The sequence below is a fragment of the Moschus berezovskii genome, chromosome 17 (assembly GCF_049115385.1).
Source record: "Moschus berezovskii isolate FMDL1 chromosome 17, NW_MosBer_1.0, whole genome shotgun sequence".
Lineage (NCBI taxonomy): Eukaryota > Metazoa > Chordata > Mammalia > Artiodactyla > Moschidae > Moschus > Moschus berezovskii.
Window position 1 is genome coordinate 7,066,010 of NC_142476.1, and position 18,665 is coordinate 7,084,674.

The 18,665-nt window shown below is 54.6% G+C and overlaps 1 protein-coding gene across 1 annotated transcript in view; it reads left to right on the forward strand.

The window, feature by feature from the left end:
- Window positions 1-18,665, forward strand: part of RASSF5 (Ras association domain family member 5) — a 75,324-nt gene that overhangs the window by 8,023 nt on the left and 48,636 nt on the right. The gene's annotated exons all lie outside the window — the stretch shown is intronic.

Below are 18,665 nucleotides of genomic sequence, written 5' to 3' on the forward strand. Positions count from 1 at the left end.
TGTGGGCTTCTTCCCTGTCCTGGACAATGGTGTGGCTGAGTTGGGGGACAGCAAAAAGCACCCCCCACCCCAACTCTTACAGTGTGTCTCCAGGTCAGGATCATATTTGGGTGTCATCACTTACTTTCCTTGCTGACTTGGAGGAAGCTGTTTTTTCCATCTAAGTTAAATGGAAGCTGGAGGCTTTGTGCTTTCTGTTGAAACAATTATGTCCTTTCTGCAACTGAGGAAAGTATTAAAAATCCAAAGAAAACTCAGAGATGCCTTATTATTCAAAAGGAACAAAAGACTCCAGCTGTAACTTGAGAGTTTTTAGAAAAAAGAGGTTGAGCATACAGTATGTAAATGTCTCTTCTAGTGACGAAAGTTTTTAAAAGCAATCTGGAAGGACCTTTTTATAAATAGGGTATATCACAGTGAGAATCTACTGCAACCCCAGCACGCAGGATGGTGAAGGGTGTTCCTTCAAATTATGTTGGCCTTAGCTGGACTCTTCAGCATGGTCAGAGGGTCAGTGCTTAGATGTTGGGGCAGCAAGAGGTCATTGCGTTCCTCCTAAAATATTCCTACAGTAGAAAACCTATCCAAGTTTTCAAAAGATCAGGAGTGAGGATTCTAGAACCTTCCAAGGCCCTGTCTGGCTTCTCAGCCAGTTCTTTCCTGCTGGCTTCCCCAGTGACTTAACCTGTCCACAAAACATCTCTGTGATGAGGAAAAGGGGAAGTGAGATCAGTGCCTCCTCAAGCCCAAGTGGGGCATTCAGGAGGGATTTTCCCCCATGACACATGACTCACGATTTAAAATTCCCCCAGCACGTGCGTGGCCTCTTCTCTGAGCAAGAGAATGGGAATGCCACCCTTGTCTGTCCTTAGCCAGGTGGGAAAGCCTGGCTCCTTGTGAAGGTCATATGTCCCAGTGGGGCCAGGAGCCTGGCTCCGGGCCCCGCGCGGTGAGCTGGTATCATCTCAGGGCCTGGACTCGCTTGTGAGTCTTGTCTATGCTGAGCTGCCGGGTAAACTTGTTGTTTAGTCGCTACTGTGTCTGACTCTTTTGCAACAGCCCACCAGGTTCCCCTGTCCGTGGAATTCTCGCAGCAAGAATACTGGAGTAGGCAGCTATTCCCTTCTCCAGGGGATCTTCTCGACGCAGGGATCGAACCCAGGTCTCCTGCCCTGGCAGGTGGATTCTTCACCACTGAGCCACCGGTGAAGCTGCTGGGCAAACTAGAGGATCGCAGAAAAGACCATTAGCAGCCCAGTCCCCCACGAGGAAGCGTTAGAAAGAACCAGTGTCCCAGCCTGAGGAAGGGGGTCTTTGGGGGCATCTCTGTATTAAATAGATGACTTATAAACTGTGTCTTTTATTGTTCCTGCCCCAAGTGCTAAGGGCCTCAGCAGGGAGGAGTGGTCCAGCTGGGTCCTCCTGGCCAGAGCTCCTGTGAGGGGCAGGTGGTCAGGGGGGCAATTTGGAAGGTCAGGTGCAGTTTAGGTTTGTTCTACCATTTTCTCTTCTCGGTGGCTGGAGGACATTGCCTCTGGGATACGATGCCACTCAGCGTTCTCTGTGGCCTGGGGAGAACCACAGCATAAAGGGGTGGAAGCAGGTTGGCAGCTGCACGAGGGCGCACGGGACTCTAGCTGAACTCGTGAACGTTCCCTTTCTGGGCTCAGCCCCCAGAGGTGTAAATGCAGCTTCCTTGGTCCTCTGGTTGAAGGACAGCGCCCCCCTCCATGTGAAGCGGGGCCCTGCCAGCAGCTGGTGGGTGAGTTCTGGAGTCTCTGGGCAGCGCAGGAGCAGGATCCCTCTCCCTGATCTTCCTAGAAGCTTCTGCCGTCTGTCCACCACTAATCGCCCGCCTCACCCAGGTTACAGCCCATCTGGGGACTTCCCCCCAGGACTTGGGTGCTTCTGTGAGTCATGTTGAGGGGACACCCTGTGAACCTCACGTTAGGGCAAGAGCACACCACCTCTGCCTCTCCACACGTGTGTGTGTGCCTGCTCAGTCGCTCAGTCGTGTCCAACTCTGCAACCCCGTGGACTGTAGCCCGCCAGGCCCCTCTGTCCACGGGATTCTCCAGGCAAGGATACTGGAGTGGGTTGCCATTTCCCCCTCCAGGGGGCCTTCCCCACCCAGGAGTCGAACCCAAGTCTCTTACCTCTCCTGCACTGGCAGACAGGTTCTTTACCACGAGCCCCGCCTGGGAAACCCTCTGCCTTTTCACGGGAGACTCTGTTCTCTTTCTCCCTTTGACTTCTGTTGCCTCTTCTCTGCTCGGATATTTGCTCTCAGATAAGTGGTCTGACCCTCTTAAGGCAACACCGCTTCCTAGGGGCCCTGGCAGCCAAGAGCTCTTCCCCCACGCCAGGCTGAGCCTGGGAGGATGTGAATTAGCTGGTTGTCCCTTAGGAACCTGTGCAGCTGGTAAAGCATTATTAATCCAACATCCCCAAAGAGATCCATTAACGAGTTCCTGGGCTGGGCACCCACGTGAGGTAACTGATCACTCCTGTCATCTGCTGAAACTTTGGAGACGTTGATTTCTCAGACTCCCAGGCGCTCCTGCGAAGCGAGGCCCAGGGCGGGCCCTTTCTGCAGCCTGTTTGGGGGCATGTTTATCTTATCAAGCTAAAAGCCCCAGGAATAGAAAGTTTTCCGCTGGGGGGAGGTGGAGAGGATGGGACCTGAGCTGGGAAGAAGGCATCCGTCCGGCTGAGTTGGTGCTGGCCTGGGATCCCTGGTGCCCTGGCCTGCCTTTGGAGGAGCAGGGGGGCTGGGGTGATTGCAGCGAAGCCTGGCTCACACAAGGCCTGGAGTCCTTCTGGGCCAGCGGCTCTCCGCTTTGTTGCCTTGTGCCCGATGCCAGGCCTGGAGAGAAGCTAGTGATCCCTCTGTAGCCCAGCGGGATGACGGAGGGCCGGGTGGAGGAGGCGGCCTCTGCCTGTTTCGGAACCATCACCTCGCGACTCCAGCGCCTCTTCCGCAGGCTCCCCAAGGGTCATTGGGGGTCCCTAAAGCCCCAGGCCCTCCCGGGGCTCCGCCCTGATGCCCGGCTGGCTCGAGGTAGGTCCGGATCACTCCAGCTGGGGGTGTTCAGGGGTGGGGGAGCCAGGCTAGCCGCCCTCTCTGTGGGGAAGTCTGTGAGGGAGCCCCTGGCCGCCTGGTATTTCATGCTGAGCTCAGCACCCCTCCTTGTCCCTCCTGACTCACTGGACCAACACTCAGGTGCTGCCGACCTGCCGGGTTTAGGCGGGACTTCAGAAGCCCAGGTTGGCTGTGGGTTTTAGAAGCTTTTCCTTGACCGAGCATGAGGGCTGAGCAGTCACCCCAGTCCAGTCCCTAAGTGGGTGGAATACAGACGGGGCCCCTCTTTTCCATTTCTGGGCATCCTGTGGCTCCCAGGGGCATCACACCTTGCCAAGCTGCTGGGTTGGCCTTCTCGGGACCCCGGGGCAGTGAAATGACCTGGCCAAGCCTTCTCACCTGCACGGTTAGTGGGAGTGCCTGTCGGGGGCTGGAGGCTGCCCGGCGGAACACGGCTGGACAGGAGCCGCAGCCCTGCCGTGACTGGGCTGCAGCCTCCTCCCGTCGCCCTCGCTGGGGAAGGGTATCGGGACGGAGTGGGTGAGTGGAAGATGAGGAGAGACTAGCAATCCAAAGCTTCACGGGATCAGAGGTCATTGACTCCTTTTTTTTCCAAACAAAGGAGGCAAGGGGCAAAGCAAGCTGGTGGCCGATCCAGGCCTGGCACTGGGCGCCCGCCTCCAGTCCAGCCTTCTCCCTGCTGGAGCAGACTAGCTACTCTATCTTGCATTTCTGCAGCACTCTTCTGCTAAACATCCAAGGGATTTGTGTTTATCTGGGTTTTTTATTTGTTTGTTTTAAATATCATTTATTCCACCCAGACCTCTATATGGTGAGGATGGGAAAGCAGTGATTCTGTGTCACAGATGAGAGGGCCCACAGAAGTCAGGCCCCTGGATGAGGGTCAGAGCTGCGCGGTCAGGCCAGAAACCCCTCCCTGATGGGCTCTGCTCATCTTCCTGGCCTGTAGCGGCCTCTCTATGGCAGCTGGCTCTTTGGTACCCGTAAGCTTTCCCCTTTGTCTCCAGGCTGTTCTCTCACACATTCAGGCCCAGGTAGGCATCTGGGTGGGTGACAACGCTGAGCCTTAGGGACGGAACTAAACTGAAAGATCATCTCTGAGCTCAGTTTGTGAAAGCATTTAGAAGATCGTATGATCTTAACTCTGGAAAATCTGATTTTCCTGATTATGGCTTTACGGCTTAAAAAGTGAGCATTTTAATTCCCTAGATCTTAATCCCTATTTGGAGACAAATACTGTTCAACCAGCCTAAGTAATCTATCCTCACCAATAGCCTGACACACACTGACCCTCATAGAGAGGATGGCTGAAGACCAAGTTCCTCAGTTTAAACGTTCAATCGCGTCTTCCCATCCACCCTCTTCCCTCCACCCCCCCCCCCCCGCTTTAGAATTATTCAACAGAGCATTTCCTTGCTCCTTTGCTGTTCAGTCCAAAGAGTTATAGATTTAATGGAATCAATCAGGCCTGGAGTGGCAAGCATTGAGGTCAGGGCAGGTATACGGCACTGCAGCTACAGCTCGTTCGACTTGTGTCAGCATTTGGTTAGATTGACTGGAAGAGGAGGGGCGAGCCGGCTGCGCAGAGACGGCCGGGTGGTAGGCTGTGGACGGCGGCCTGCAGCTCTCTGAGCGACCGGTAACGTAGCATTTAAGGGAAGGGGCTTGGAGCCAGGCCAGCTTTGCTTTAACCTTATTGAAGGACAGTTGATTTATAATGTTGTGTTTAATTTCTGCTGTGCAGCAAAGTGACTCAGCTATACACACGCACACATGTATATACATGTTATTTCCCGTTACAGTTGATCACCGGACAGTGAGTATAGTTCCCTGGGCTGTACAGTAGAACCTGTTATTTGTCCATCCTGGGCATAACAGTTTGTACCTGCTTACCCCGAACGCTCATCCGTCCTCCCTCCCACACTGTTCCTCCCCCTTGGAGACCGTAAGTCTGCTCTCTATATTTGTATGTCTGTTTCTGTTTCGTAGGTATATTAGTTTGTGTCATGTTTTAGATTCCACATATAAATGATATTACATGGTATCTGTCTTTTTCTGACTTACTTTGATTAGTACAATAGGATAATCTCTAGATCTATTCATAAGGCAGGCCCCAGTTGAGTCTGGACCTTGGATGCCGAGTGGGAGGGCCTTCCTTGTACAGATTAACCTCTCTGAGCCTCAGTTTTTCCCAGCATTAAATGGAGCCAAGAATCCCCACCTCAGGCTGGTGTTACATGGGTTAAACATGACCTCAGCAGAGACCAGCTGACATGATGCTGGTCACACAGCAGGCCCCTCACTGGCAGCTGCTCCCAGAAAGACTTTTAGCAGTGACTCACCCTGGGTTATCTGTACCAACCTCCAGCACACTGTCTGCCATTCCATCCTACCTGGGCCAAGGTGGACCGCTCACATCTCCATGAAAGAGATGGGGTTTGAAGATTTGCCCAGGCAGAAGTAGAGGAGGGCCATGAAACTCTTAAATGCCTTTTCTGGAAAAATTCCGATCATTGAATTTATCAAGCCACTTAATGAACAGACAGGGCTGGATTAGCCCACCAGGCATCCTTAGAAGCAGAGCAATGTGTTGCCAAGGAGCAAGTCATAGATCATCATAAAAGGCTGCTTGGGGGTCAGCGGGACGCAGGCCCAGCTCTCTCCAGAAGTCTCCGGTGGTCCTGGCGACAGGGATACAGCTGTAAAGAAGGCACTGTGTGTCTCCTGCAGAGAGGGCCTCAGACGTAATCTATTTACTTTTCTCCTCCTGCAAAAGTCTCCTTTCGCCCAGTGGGTCGCTGTTCAGTTGGTGACTGGCACTCTGAAATCAGGTGACATCAGAGCAGGTGTGGAAACGCCAGTGGGCTGCAGCCGGCTGGCTGTCCCCTGAGGGCAAGCCTCTCTGCTCCTGGCCTCCTGTGACCTCGCGGCGCTCAGATCAGGCATGCCTATGTGCAGACACCTGTGCGTGCTTTCACACCTGCACACCTATTGAAGCTTCACCCCCTGCCCTGCGGCCTGCCGAGGCCTAGGCATGGCTTCTCATGAAGCTCTTTGGCTCTTCTTATCTCTGGGGTCTGTAGAACACTACCAAAAATATACTCAAGCTTAGCAAGAGGCGAGGTGGCCTTTTGCCCCTTCTCAGAGGTGGTATCTGCTTTAAAACAAAAGCAAAAAACCAAACAACCTCTCAAACTCCTCCCTGTTACCTCTGCCCCTGGCTGCTGGGCCCACGCCCTCTCCCAGCTGCCCAGGCTCCTCCACGTGTCCCAGGGATGGGGCGGGGGGCCCTGAGCCCTGGAGGGGGGACCCCACCTGCTTTGTCTCTCCTACACCCAGAGCGGAGTGACACATGCCTGGAGGAAGCAGAGGCCCCTTCTGAGCTGCCCAGAACTGAGACGGCATCGGCAGCTCCACACTGGCTTTAGTTTCCAGGGACTTCTTGCCGTTTCTTAAATCACCTTAAACCCAGCTATCCACAGTGGTATTTTTATTAAAAAATTTTATTGGAGTACGGTTGGTTTACAATATTGTGTTAGTTTCTGCTGTGAAGCACAGTAAATCAGTTATACGTGTTTCCATTCAACTCTTTTTTAAATTCTTTTCGCATACAGGTCATTACAGAGTATTGAGAAGAGTTCTCTGTGCTAATCAGTAGGTCCTTATTAATTATGTATTTTTAAAACATTTTACTTATTTATCTGGCTCCACTGAGTCTTAGTTGCAGCATGAGGGATCTAGCACCTCCCTCAGGGATCGAACCTAGGGCGCCCTGCACTGGGAGCGTGGAGCCTTAGCCATTGGACCACCAGGGAAGTCCCAGTTCTCTCTTATGTACAGTAGACTGTTCACGTCAATCCCAATCTCCCAGTTTATCCCTCCTGCCCCACCCCTGGCTCCATCCTTGGTAGCCATGTTTGTTTTCTACATCTGTGACTCTCTGTTTTGTAAATAGGTTCATTTGTACCCTTTTTTTAGATTCTTCCTATAAGTGATATCATATGATATTTGTCTGTTTCTGTTTGACTTACTTCATTCAGTATGACAATCTCTAGATCCATCCATGCTGCTATAAATTGCATTATTTTATTCTTTCCTATTGCTGTCTACAGTGTTTGAAAAAAATTTTTTAAGTGCTTTGGAAATAAGAGTTATCTTTTCCTGTGATGACAATCAAAACAGGATTAATACCTGTATTAAAAATATATGTGTATATAGTCAAAGTTATATATATATACTCTTTTTATATCCTTATACGTATGTATATATGTATATACTTTTCCTTTTACACAAGTTTTTGGATAAACCCAGCTGTCCTTTGGAACAGTACTTAACCTTGGTAGGCCCAACATTTGTTGAACGGATGCATGCGTGCACACATGGAAAACTGACTAGTAATTAGGTAGATGTGGAAAGACAGGAGGCATACTTGTCATAAAAAGGTTTAACTCTGTCTCTCAGAGTATGTGCGTCCTGATGGGTGCATGTACTTTAATTGTCGCGGATCAAAAATTGTGTCGTAAAAAAAAAATACTGTGCCGTATCTTTGCACTTCTTCTGCATGGCCACACCCCAGATTCCACGTGGCCGTTTTGGATGTGGTGTCAGACGGCCCAGACGACAAGCCTCCTACAGACTTGTGAGAAATGAGGCTCATCTGGCTTCCCCACCTTGTGTCATCTACTTGTACGTTTCACCGAAGTCTGTGCCCTCCTGCAATTATTGGCCAAGGGGGGATTTCCGGAGCTGCTCTGTGACGTTGCACTGAGAGCCCGCAAACTCACTTGCCTCTGTCTTCTCTCTCTGCATTTCCTCCTGATCATCCTTTTCGTGCGTAAGACCCCAGTATCACAGTATTAAAAGTCCAATAAAACAGGGCACATCTCTTTAAAATGCTTGAAGCATCATTGGCAAACATAATGCATATAAAATATAATACCAAAAATTTCAGTTAACCGAAAGATTGATTAAAATTAAAAGTAGTTTTGCTGTTGTAAAAAGACTGATTGAGTTTAAAGGTGGAGCTAATTTTAGATAACTGTGTGATCATTATACTTATGACAGAATGCAAATATTGTAAACATTGGAAGTGTAAATAATGTGATATAGTGAAAATCAGGGGGTGGGGACAGAATTGACAGGAGGGAGAGTTCAAGCACAGTCCTGGCAGGGAGTTAGTTAACATGATCTAAACATGAAGCATGAATTATTAAAAGTGGAATCAAATTTGTTTATCATTTTAAACACATATACACATCCACACAGGGCTTCCCAGGTGGGAAAGTAGCTGCCTGCCAGTGCAAGAGATGCAGGTTTAATCCGCGGGTTGGGAAGATCCCCTGGCTACCTGCTCCAGTGTTCTCGCCTGGAGGATCCCACGGACAGTGGAGCCTGGAGGGCTGCAATCCACAGGGTGGCAAAGAGTCAGACACGACTGAAGCAATGCAGCGTGGATACACATGTGCACACATCCACTGAAGGCAGGATGGAGGGGACGCTTCAGGGTACAGCACCCCCAAAGAGCTAAGTGACGTGAAACAGACCACACAGGCAGCTGCCCTGGGGTCAGGCCCCGGCCCCTGCCTCGCTGGCCCAGGGCAGGTACTGCCTGAGCCCCCTTGCTCCTGCACCTTCCATCTGAACTTGCCGTGAACCGTCCGGTCCCAACCCCCTCCACAGGCCCCTCCCAGAACACCCCCACCCAACACACTTGGCCTGGTCTGACCACAGCGCTTGCCCTTTGTTGGTGCTTTCAGCCTAGGGATGTGTGCTTGTGTTGGAGACAGATGAATACTGGGCCCACCCAAGAGGCACACCCACCCACACGCACCCACGGGGGACTCGATCGTGCCTCTGCAGGCCGGCCTGGGTGCCAAGTTAGGGAAGAGGGTGCAGGGGACACGCCGGGCCTGCCTGGAACTGTGACCACCGAGAAGCCAGGCTCAGGGAATAAGCAACTGCCCCATTAGACCCAGGGACCAAGGCCCTGGGGAAGAATTGTGAATATCTGCTTTGGCTCCTGAGCAACAACTCAGTGAAACGTTTCGCCTTTCCCTTCAGTACAGAAGGGTGGCTTGAGAGTCCACACGTCACCCCTCCAGCCCTGCCGCACACGCCCTCAGCACGTCACTTGGCAGGAGGGGGTGGCCCGGGGTCTTGAGGTGGCATCGTGCCCTCAACTCATCCCAGGTTCCTCGCATCACCCCCGGTGCCTTCACTCCCTTGACCTGCCTGACCCGGGGCCTTGCTTTCCACGAAGCCCGCTCATCCCAACCCCCATTTTACGTGGAGACTCAACATCCAATCCAGACTTCAGCGTGTTCAGGAGCATTCCCTCATGGCTCTTTAACAACATCCCAGTGCAGACAGCCGCCTGCGTCTCCTGTCCGTGGGAGGGCTGGCATCTCTGACCCAGGACACCGGCCTGACTTCCAGGCCAAGCCTACCACGACACCGCCCTCCCTTTTGGCTTCCTGGCTTGCATTCCAGCACAGCCTGTAGGGTGGTTGTGTGTGTGTGTGTGTGTGTGTGTGAGCCTGTAGGGTGGTTGTGTGTGTGTGTGTGTGTGTGTAGCTGGGCTGTGTGGTGTGAGAAGGCAGCTGTGCATCTCCAGGCCCTCCAGGCTGGGGTCAGGGGTGCTGGGTGCCTTCGGCGGTGGCCTGTCCTCTGAAACAAGGAACAGCATTGTATGGCCTTGAGGGGACTGGGGTTCCTGTTTCTTCCTGGAAACGTGAAGATGCAGATATCCTGAGCTGGAGGCTTGACCCCAGGAGTGGGGAGTTTCCATTTCTTGCTGCCAGCCTCACGAGATGTTCAACCAGGAGTATGAAAAATGTAGAGACTGTGTTGATTCTGGCAGTGGCCCCCGACCTCCAAGGCTGACAGATCCATCCGCCTCTCTCTCCCCTCTGTCTGGCACTACCCACCCTCTCCTGACTCTGCCTCACTCCCTGGGCCACCAGAAGCAGTGCTGGAGGGAGGTGGGGCAGGTAGGAGGAACTTAAGGGACAGGAAATTTGCATGATTTTTCTTACTTAATACATTGGATGAGGACCCCAAACTGAGAGATTTGAGGACTGGCAACCTGCCTGCCAGTGCAGGAGACGTAGATCTGGGTTCGATCCTTGGGTTGGGAAGATCCCCTGGAGGAGGGCATGGCAACCCACTCCAGTTTGCTTGCCTGGGAAATCCCAGGGACAGAGGAGCCTGATGGACTACAGTCCATAGGATCACAGAGTCAGACACAACTGAAGCAACTTAGCACGCAGGCGTGCACACACCTGCATCATGCATTGGGTCAACAGGAAGCCTGGTTCCCAGGCTCAGGAGTCCCTTTGTTGCAAGTGACAGCTGCTGTCTGTTGGGCATCTGCTATGTGCGGGCACTGTGGGGTGCTTTACACACTCTAATTTTGGCAACAAAGCTTCTGGAAAGGAGGGTATCATTACTTCCACTGTGCAGATGAGGAAACTGTGACATCTCATAACCAATTAGAAGCAGAGCTTGTGCTCAGACCCTGATCTGTGTGGCGCTGGAGGCCAGATTTTGTGTACTTCAAAACTGGTTGAGTGTTTTGCTCTGCTCACCCTTTCTCAAGGACCTCTATCGTTCACACTGGGGCCACGTGGCTGGCCTGAGGATGTCTGACTTACAGCTGCTGAGCGGGTGCACTTTGGTGCTCCGGGCCTGTGTCCACTGCCGGCCGCTCTTCTGCCACCCTTATCTTCGCACGCGATGTGGCGCTTGGCTCTGTTTGGGTGTCACAGGAAGCGGAGCTGCAGAGCCTGCGACTCTGAACGGGGAGGGCGGGGAGTCCACTGCTTGCGGGGCTTGACCGTGACTGAGGAGCTGGCCTCTCTGGTACCCGACGAGGAACTCAGTGCCAGGATTTCTGGCTGTTGCCCCAGTAGCTCCTAATCTCCCAGGGATGAAGGGACTGTGGATGCAGAAGCAGGCCGGAGCAGGTTCTCCCAGGCCCAGTGGCCCGGCTGGGCTGGGCCTCGAGCCGTGAACTGGCACTTCCCAGGACAAGGCAGAGGCCTTGGAGCGGGGCGTTCTTGCTGTTACCTCCCAGGGCAGAGGAAGAAGCACCCCTTGCCCACATCACTGGACCCCAAGCTCTCTTCTGGCCTTGGGTCACCCTAACCCGCATCCCTGATGAAGCCCAGCCCTGGCGTCAAGTAGTGTGGAGTAGGGAGGGCCAAGGGCAAGTGGAGGGGACAGTTTACCAGAAAGTAGGGCTACTGGAAAGCAGCAAGGTGTGATGGATTTCCACCCCCAGTTCTACCACTCACTAGCCACAAGGGTCTCAATAAGTCTCTTAACCTCTCCACAGCTCAGTTTCCTCATCTCTAAAATAGGAGTGTGTGTGTTAGTTGCTTAGTCGTGTCCAGCTCTTTGCAACCCCATAGACTGTAGCGCACCAGGCCCCCCTGTCCATGGGATTCTCCAGGCAAGAACCCTGGAGTGGTTGCCATTTCCTTCTCCAAAAGGAACTATAGAAAGAAAGTGAAGTCGCTCACTTGTGTCCGGCTCTTTGCGACCCCATGGACTGCGGCCTACCAGTCTCCTCCATCCATGGGATTCTCTAGGCGAGAGTGCTGGAGTGGTTGCCATTCCCTTCTCCACTAAAACAGGAGTAGAACAGTGGAAACTCGCGTCCACGTGAAAACCCACATGCACATGTTTGCAGCAGCTTTACCCATGCCGCCAGCCCTTGGAGGCAGCCAGGATGTCCTTCATAGGTGAATGGCGAAAGAAACCGCGGTCCATCCAGATGATGAACACTCAGAATTTAAAAGAGATGAGAAGACATGGAGGTACCTTAGATGCATATTGCTCAGTGAAAAAAGCCGTGAAAAGGCTGTGGAGTGTGTGGGACATTCTGGAAAAGACAAGACGACGGAGGCAGTAAAAACAAATCAGTGGTTACCGAGGATTAGCGAGGAGGAAGGGATGGGCAGGCAGAGCACAGAGATACTTAGGGCGGTGAAACTACGCCCTGAGACGCTGTGGGTGCAGGTCGCTATCCATTTGACCAAACCCGCGGGAGGCGCAGCCCCAGGAGCAGCCCCCGACGTCGGTGGTGGACTCGGACTGACAGCGACCACTCAGCAGGGCTCATCCGCTGTAACCCGGGTGCCACGCGGGCGGCGGATGTCAGTGAGGGGAGGCTGTGTATGTCTGGGGGCAGCGGGAACTCGGGAACTCTGGAACTCGCTATATACTTCCGCTCAGTTTTGCTGCGAACCTGACACTGCCCTAAAGGATAAAGTCTGATGGGGTAGAAACGTATCACGCATGCGTAGTATTGATAGTGTGAAGCTTGTCTGGGCGGTGTCTGGCGCATTGGAGGTGGTGAGTAATGGTGGCTGGGTCCAGGAGTTTTCTTTGTTCATTTTTTGGTGGTATGTTTTCCGTTAGTAAAGAATATAGATTCAATTTAAAAAATTCAAAAACAAAATTTAGGAACTATAAAGAGGAAAAACACTTGAAATCTCATTACTCAGATCACTGAGACCCAAACATATCACCTTCCAGATTTCTCTCTGTGCATATGTGTGTGTAGGTATGTGTGTGTTTTTATATAACCAGGACCATAAAGCAGAACCTTTTTTCTCTTTCAGTGATATGCTTGTGGACCTCTTTCCAAACTGATCAATATGAATCTACATCATCTTACGTAATGGCTAAATAGTATTTCATTTTAAAATGTAACTGTAACTGGCCCCCTGTACATGGATATGGGGTATTTCTAGTATTTTGTTGCCATGAACAACTGTGTGATGAACCTTTTTGTGGAGACATATTTAGAGACAGAAATTCATTGGAAGGACTGATGCTAAAGCTGAAATTCCAATACTTTGGCCACCTCATGCGACAAGTTGACTCACTGGAAAAGACTCTGATGCTGGGAGTGATTGGGGGCGGGAGAAGGGGATGACAGAGAATGAGATGGCTGGATGGCATCACCGACTCGATGGACATGAGTTTGAGTGAACTCCGGGAGTTGGTGATGGACAGGGAGGCCTGGCGTGCTGTGATTCATGGGGTCGGACACGACTGAGTGACTGAACTGAACTGAACTGAAATGCATATTCCTGCAGGAAACTGGTACCACCAAGAAGGCAAGAACCTTCTCATGTACCCACATTCTCTTTAATACTAAAAGTTATCAGCTTTGATTAGCAACTATCTCTTCTGAAACTGAAGCCGGATTTTAGAAGTTCATATATTGGAGGGGCTGGGTAGGAATGCAGGGAGGAGAGACAGCCCAGGCAGGCAGAGGTGCCTCCCCGGGGTGGGGAGGGCTGCCCGTCTCCAGGCTCTGTGCGCAGCTGGCGCCTCGCCTGTGCGGGGGTTGAGGCTGGGGTCTCCCCTGCTCAGCCTGGGAAGGGGGCACAGTGGCGGTCTGAGGGACTTCTCAGGTGGCTCCGTGGTAAAGAACCTGCCTGCCAGTGCTGGAGGTGGGGTTCAGTCCCTGGGTTGGGAAGATCCCCTGGAGGAGGGCATGGCAACACATCCAGTATTCTTGCCTGGAGAATCCATGGACAGAGGAGCCTGGCAGGTCACGAAGAGTCACGCAGCTACACGTGAGGATGCGCCCGGGCCTTTGTGTCAGGACACAGTGGGTCTGGGGGGAGGTCAGTGACACTGACGCCAGGAACACAGGCGGGCTTCCGGGATGCGGATGCCCGGGGCCGTGGCCACTGGGGAGGCCGGCTTGGGTTTTAACCACTTAATAAAAATAGTTAATATTCATCGATCTCTTAGTTTGCGTCAGGTGTTGTGTCATGGTTTACGTAATTACCTCATTTAATGCTCTTAGCAGCACTGTAAAGCAGGTACTTGCTCTAAGTCCACCCTCTTTCCATTTCCCCATAGCACAGGACAGGTCCCCAGGAGAATGCGGGAAGTGGTTAGTTTGTTCCGAGGCTGACCTTGTCCAGGAAGGCCTGGGGTACCCAGCGGATGGACACGGAGCTCCTGGACACAGAGGCTGCTATGCCTCCCCATGGGCCTCGGAAGTGGCTCTGGTCATGGGGTGAGAAGCTGCTCTTCACTGACCTGGGAGTGACCGCTGGGAGGCCTGTGGGCGTGCTGTAACCAGGCTCTGAGTCCTGGGAGCCTGCCCGCCCTCACCCCACATCCCAGCTCCGGCTGGGGGAGGGAGAGTGAAGCGGAGCAGCTCCCTGCTGTCTTGAGATCTTGCTTACAAGCCAGGGGTGAAAGGGCCTGATGGGTTCCTTATCAACAGAATGCATCTGGTTGAGAAAAATTAGCCTCTTTGTAGGCCTGTGTGCCTCTGTGTGTGTGTGTGTCTGTGTGTGTGCCTCTGTGTGTGTGTGCCTCTGTGTGTGTGTGTGTCTGTGTGTGTGCCTCTGTGTGTGTGTGTTTCTGTGTGTGTGTGCCTCTGTGTGTGTGTGTGTCTGTCTGTGTGCCTCTGTGTGTGTGTGCATTTGGCAACTGGGGTCAGGCAAGAACCAACTTTGGCAACCCTGGGAACTAAAGGGAGGTTTGTAGCTTTTGCATCTTGGAAAACAATCTCTAAAATGTTCCAGGCAGAGTTCACCTCCTCTGGGCTAAAGTGGAAGAAAGATGCATCTTGGGACTAGCTTGCCATGGCCTCTGGACCTGACCCCCTTGCTGGGGACGTTGCCTTTAGTGTGACCTTCAGGGACCCAGAAGGCCAGGAGCCAGTGGAGGTGGCGGAGGTGCCGGCCTTGGCTCAGCTCTCCACCTCCTCCTTCCTCTGCCAGGCTGCCTATGACCTCTGGGGTCTATGAGGAACCCCCTCTGTTTGAGACTGAGGGCTCTGGGTTCTTAATTCTGCCCAGGGTTTGTGTTATGGGTTGAATTATATCCCCCACCCCTACAAACATGTTGAAGCTCTCATCCCAGTATGTCAGAATGTGAACTTGTTTGGAAAGAAGGTAGTAGCAAGCGTAGTTAGTTAGGAAGAGGTCTAGCTCAGATGGTAAAGAATCTGCCTGCAGTGTGGGAGACCCAGGTTCAATCCCTGGGTCAGGAAGACCTCCTGGAGGAGGGCGTGGCAGCCCACTCCAGTATTCTTGCTGGTGCATCCCCATGGACAGAGGGGCCTGGTGGGCTACAGTCCATGGGGTCGCACAGAGTCGGACACGACCGAGCACAGCACAGGAAGAGGTCGTGCTGCAATAGGAGAGGCCCCTAACCCAGGACGACTGGCGTCACGTGACGGTGACCACGTGCAGACACAGCCCACGGGGACAGCAGGCCCTCAGGACCGGTCCTGTGCTCTGGGGAAACGGAAGGAGGTTGGACTCGGACAGAGGCAGAGCGCAGTCCTGCAGCTACAGGCCAAGGGGCGCCGGAGGTCTTGCCAGCGCACTTCCAGAAGCCGGGAGAGGCAAGGAAGGATCCTCCGCAGTCTTCAGGAGTGCGACTCTCCTGACAACTTGCTTTCAGACTGCTAGCCTCCAGCACTGGGAGATATAAATTTCAGTTCTAAGCCACCTGGCTGGTGGCGCTTTGTTAGAGCAGCAAGGAATCCAGCACGGCCTGGGTCTGAGGGCGGCCCCAGGAGCCCTTCCCCATCCGGACACATGGGCCCCTCCTTGGAGAAGGGCCCCTCTGGGGGCGCGTCTCCATCTTTCCTTCTGTCTGCGGGGAAAGAGGGCTGAAGCGCTGGGTCCCAGTGGAACACGGCCCTGCCTTTGCAGCCTCATGACTGTCTGCACTCAGAGCCCCGGGGGCCTGCCGGCTGCTGGCTGTGGCTGGCGGGGTCCGCTTCTGGTGCGGAGAAGGGCCTGAGGCCTCTGACTTCATCTCTGCTGGCGCTGGGCTTAGTGTTTCCAGGTGCCAGGAAATATCAAGACGTGCTGTGGTGGTTTTGCTCCGGTCTGTGATCACATGGTCTGATGGGACAGACTCATTGGTATTCAAGTGGGCTTTTTATAAAATCCTGAACCACTCCTCCTGGACTCTTCTGTCCCCTGGCTCTGTCCAGCTCGGCATCAGATTGGTGCTCTTTTCAGAGCATGTGTGCGTGCGTGTCAGTGAGAGACAGACAGCGGTGGAGAGACAGGTGCGCAGGTGGACGCAGAGTGCCCGAGCTGGCAGGCAAGGTTGAAAGAAGAGACTGCAGGACGGCGTCCTCTGTCCAGATGTTCTCACCTTTGGGAGCCAGGGGCAGCCCTCCCTCAGGGCAGAGCGGGCAGGCTCCCACCGGCTGGCAGCCCCGGAGCATCCTTCAGGCTCTGAGCCCGCCTGGAGCCGCAAGGTGTGTCCCGGGAGCAGAGCCGGAGCATGGCTTCTCTGTGGGCTCTGGCCTCGGGACTCCCTTATCGAAGCCCTGGCATTTCTGGGCACCGCAGGCAGCGGAGACTCGGCCTGCACACCCTCCCCGCTGCCTTCCACCCTGCCGGGGGTGAGGTTGTCTTCACAGTGGGCAGGAATCCTCCGGGGGCCCAAGAATGCAAGGCGGCGCTGGGAGGGCTGTGGTGCGTGGCTCCGAGCTGGCCCCACGCAGCCCCTGCGCAGGCGGGACCGCTGCCCCGGAGGAAGGCCGGGAAGGCCTGGGTGGGCTCTGAAGGAGGAGGCGTCACAGTGGGTCTGGCTGCGGGCACGGGGGAGGCGAGCAGCAGGGCTCCGGAGCACCATCGCGGAGGGTGCTCGGGACTTCAGAGCGTGCAGTCAGAAGGCGGCAGAGTTCTGGAATGCCCAGGTACTACGCTGTGGCATCAACAGCAGAAACTGTTCAAGGAGGGTGGTCCCTGCGCTCATCTTTGGGGACAGAAGAGAAGGTGGTGGCTTGAAGACAGTGGTGGTCTCACTGGAACCCCACCCCGCCCCCTGCCGAGAGCCTGGGGAGAAAAGACCCACCTCCACCACCAGCCCCAGGCAGAGCGCTTCATCAGCTTTAGGAAGACGGTCCAAGGACTCCCCTGGTGGCCCAGCAGTTAGGAGCCCTCCTTGCAGTGCAGGGGACGTGGGTTCAATCCCCGGCTGGGGGACGAGGATCCCGCATCCCTGGGATGTGTGCCGCGACTACTGAAGCCGGCAGGCCGTACCTAGAGAGTCTGCATGCCTCAAAACATCCACAGGACGTGAGGAAGACCCTGAGTGCCGCACGTAAGATCCAGCACAACCACACAAGTCCTTAATAATTTTTTTTAAAGGAAGGCAGTCCACATGTGCCAAGATTCTGGAGCTTGTTGAAAGGAAGGAGGCTGAGCCCTCATCAATCAGAAGTTTTCCTCGTCCCCAGGTTACCCAGACGGGCCCAGGCTGCCATCCCCCTCTGCCACACACCCCCATCACCATCGGGCAGGCTTCTCACAGGCACCGTGGCCGCCTCCCCAGCCTCCCCGCCTTCCCGCTGAGCTGCGGCACCTGCAGGACGGGTGACGCCAGCAGGCCCAGCGGATTCTGTGGGAGCCAGCCTCAGATCAGGCCACTGCTCGTCTCGGGGAGCCAGCCTCAGATCGGGGCACTGCCCGTCTGGGGGAGCCAGCCTCAGGTCAGGCCACTGCCCGTCTGGGGGAGCCAGCCTCAGATCGGGGCACTGCCCGTCTGGGGGAGCCAGCCTCAGATCGGGGCACTGCCCGTCTGGGGGAGCCAGCCTCAGGTCAGGCCACTGCCCGTCTGGGGGAGCCAGCCTCAGGTCAGGCCACTGCTCGTCTGGGGGAGCCAGCCTCAGATCGGGGCACTGCCCGTCTGGGGGAGCCAGCCTCAGGTCAGGCCACTGCTCGTCTGGGGGAGCCAGCCTCAGGTCGGGCCACTGCTCGTCTGGGGGAGCCAGCCTCAGATCGGGGCACTGCCCGTCTCGGGGAGCCAGCCTCAGATCGGGGCACTGCCCGTCTGGGGGAGCCCGCCTCAGATCGGGGCACTGCTCGTCAGGGGGAGCCAGCCTCAGATCGGGGCACTGCTCGTCTGGGGGAGCCAGCCTCAGATCGGGGCACTGCCCGTCTGGGGGAGCCAGCCTCAGATCGGGGCACTGCCCGTCTGGGGGAGCCAGCCTCAGATCGGGGCACTGCTCGTCTGGGGGAGCCAGCCTCAGATCGGGGCACTGCCCGTCTGGGGGAGCCAGCCTCAGTTCGGGGCACTGCTCTCTTCTCTTGCTGCCGTCCTGCTTCGCTCCCATCCTCCATACACCCCCCTTCCCTCACTGATCCCAGCCTCGCTGCCTCCTGCCCTCTTCAGCTTCACCTCCTTTCTGCCCAGGAGGTTCCAGAGAGGCAGCTGCGGCTCGGCCAGTGATCTGCGTGTCGTTGGGCACCTCGCTTTACCTCTCTGAGCCTCAGCTTCCCTATCTCGAAGGTGTTCCCCTACGCTCTTCTCAACTCTGGGTGTTGCGTCTCACTTCCGTAAAAGTGAAGGTTGTTTAGGAAATAAAGGTGAGGTTTCCCCCGAGGCGCCTAGTTTGGGATGCTGCCCGTGGGCTGTGTCGGCTGGGTTAGAGGAGCTGACACACTTCTAGATGCGGTAGGGTCAGAGACGGGTGACAGCCCTTCCCGTTGATGATAAGGCCTTTGTCCCCGGAGGCACCTTTGATTTGTTAAGACCTCCCCTGTAACTACAA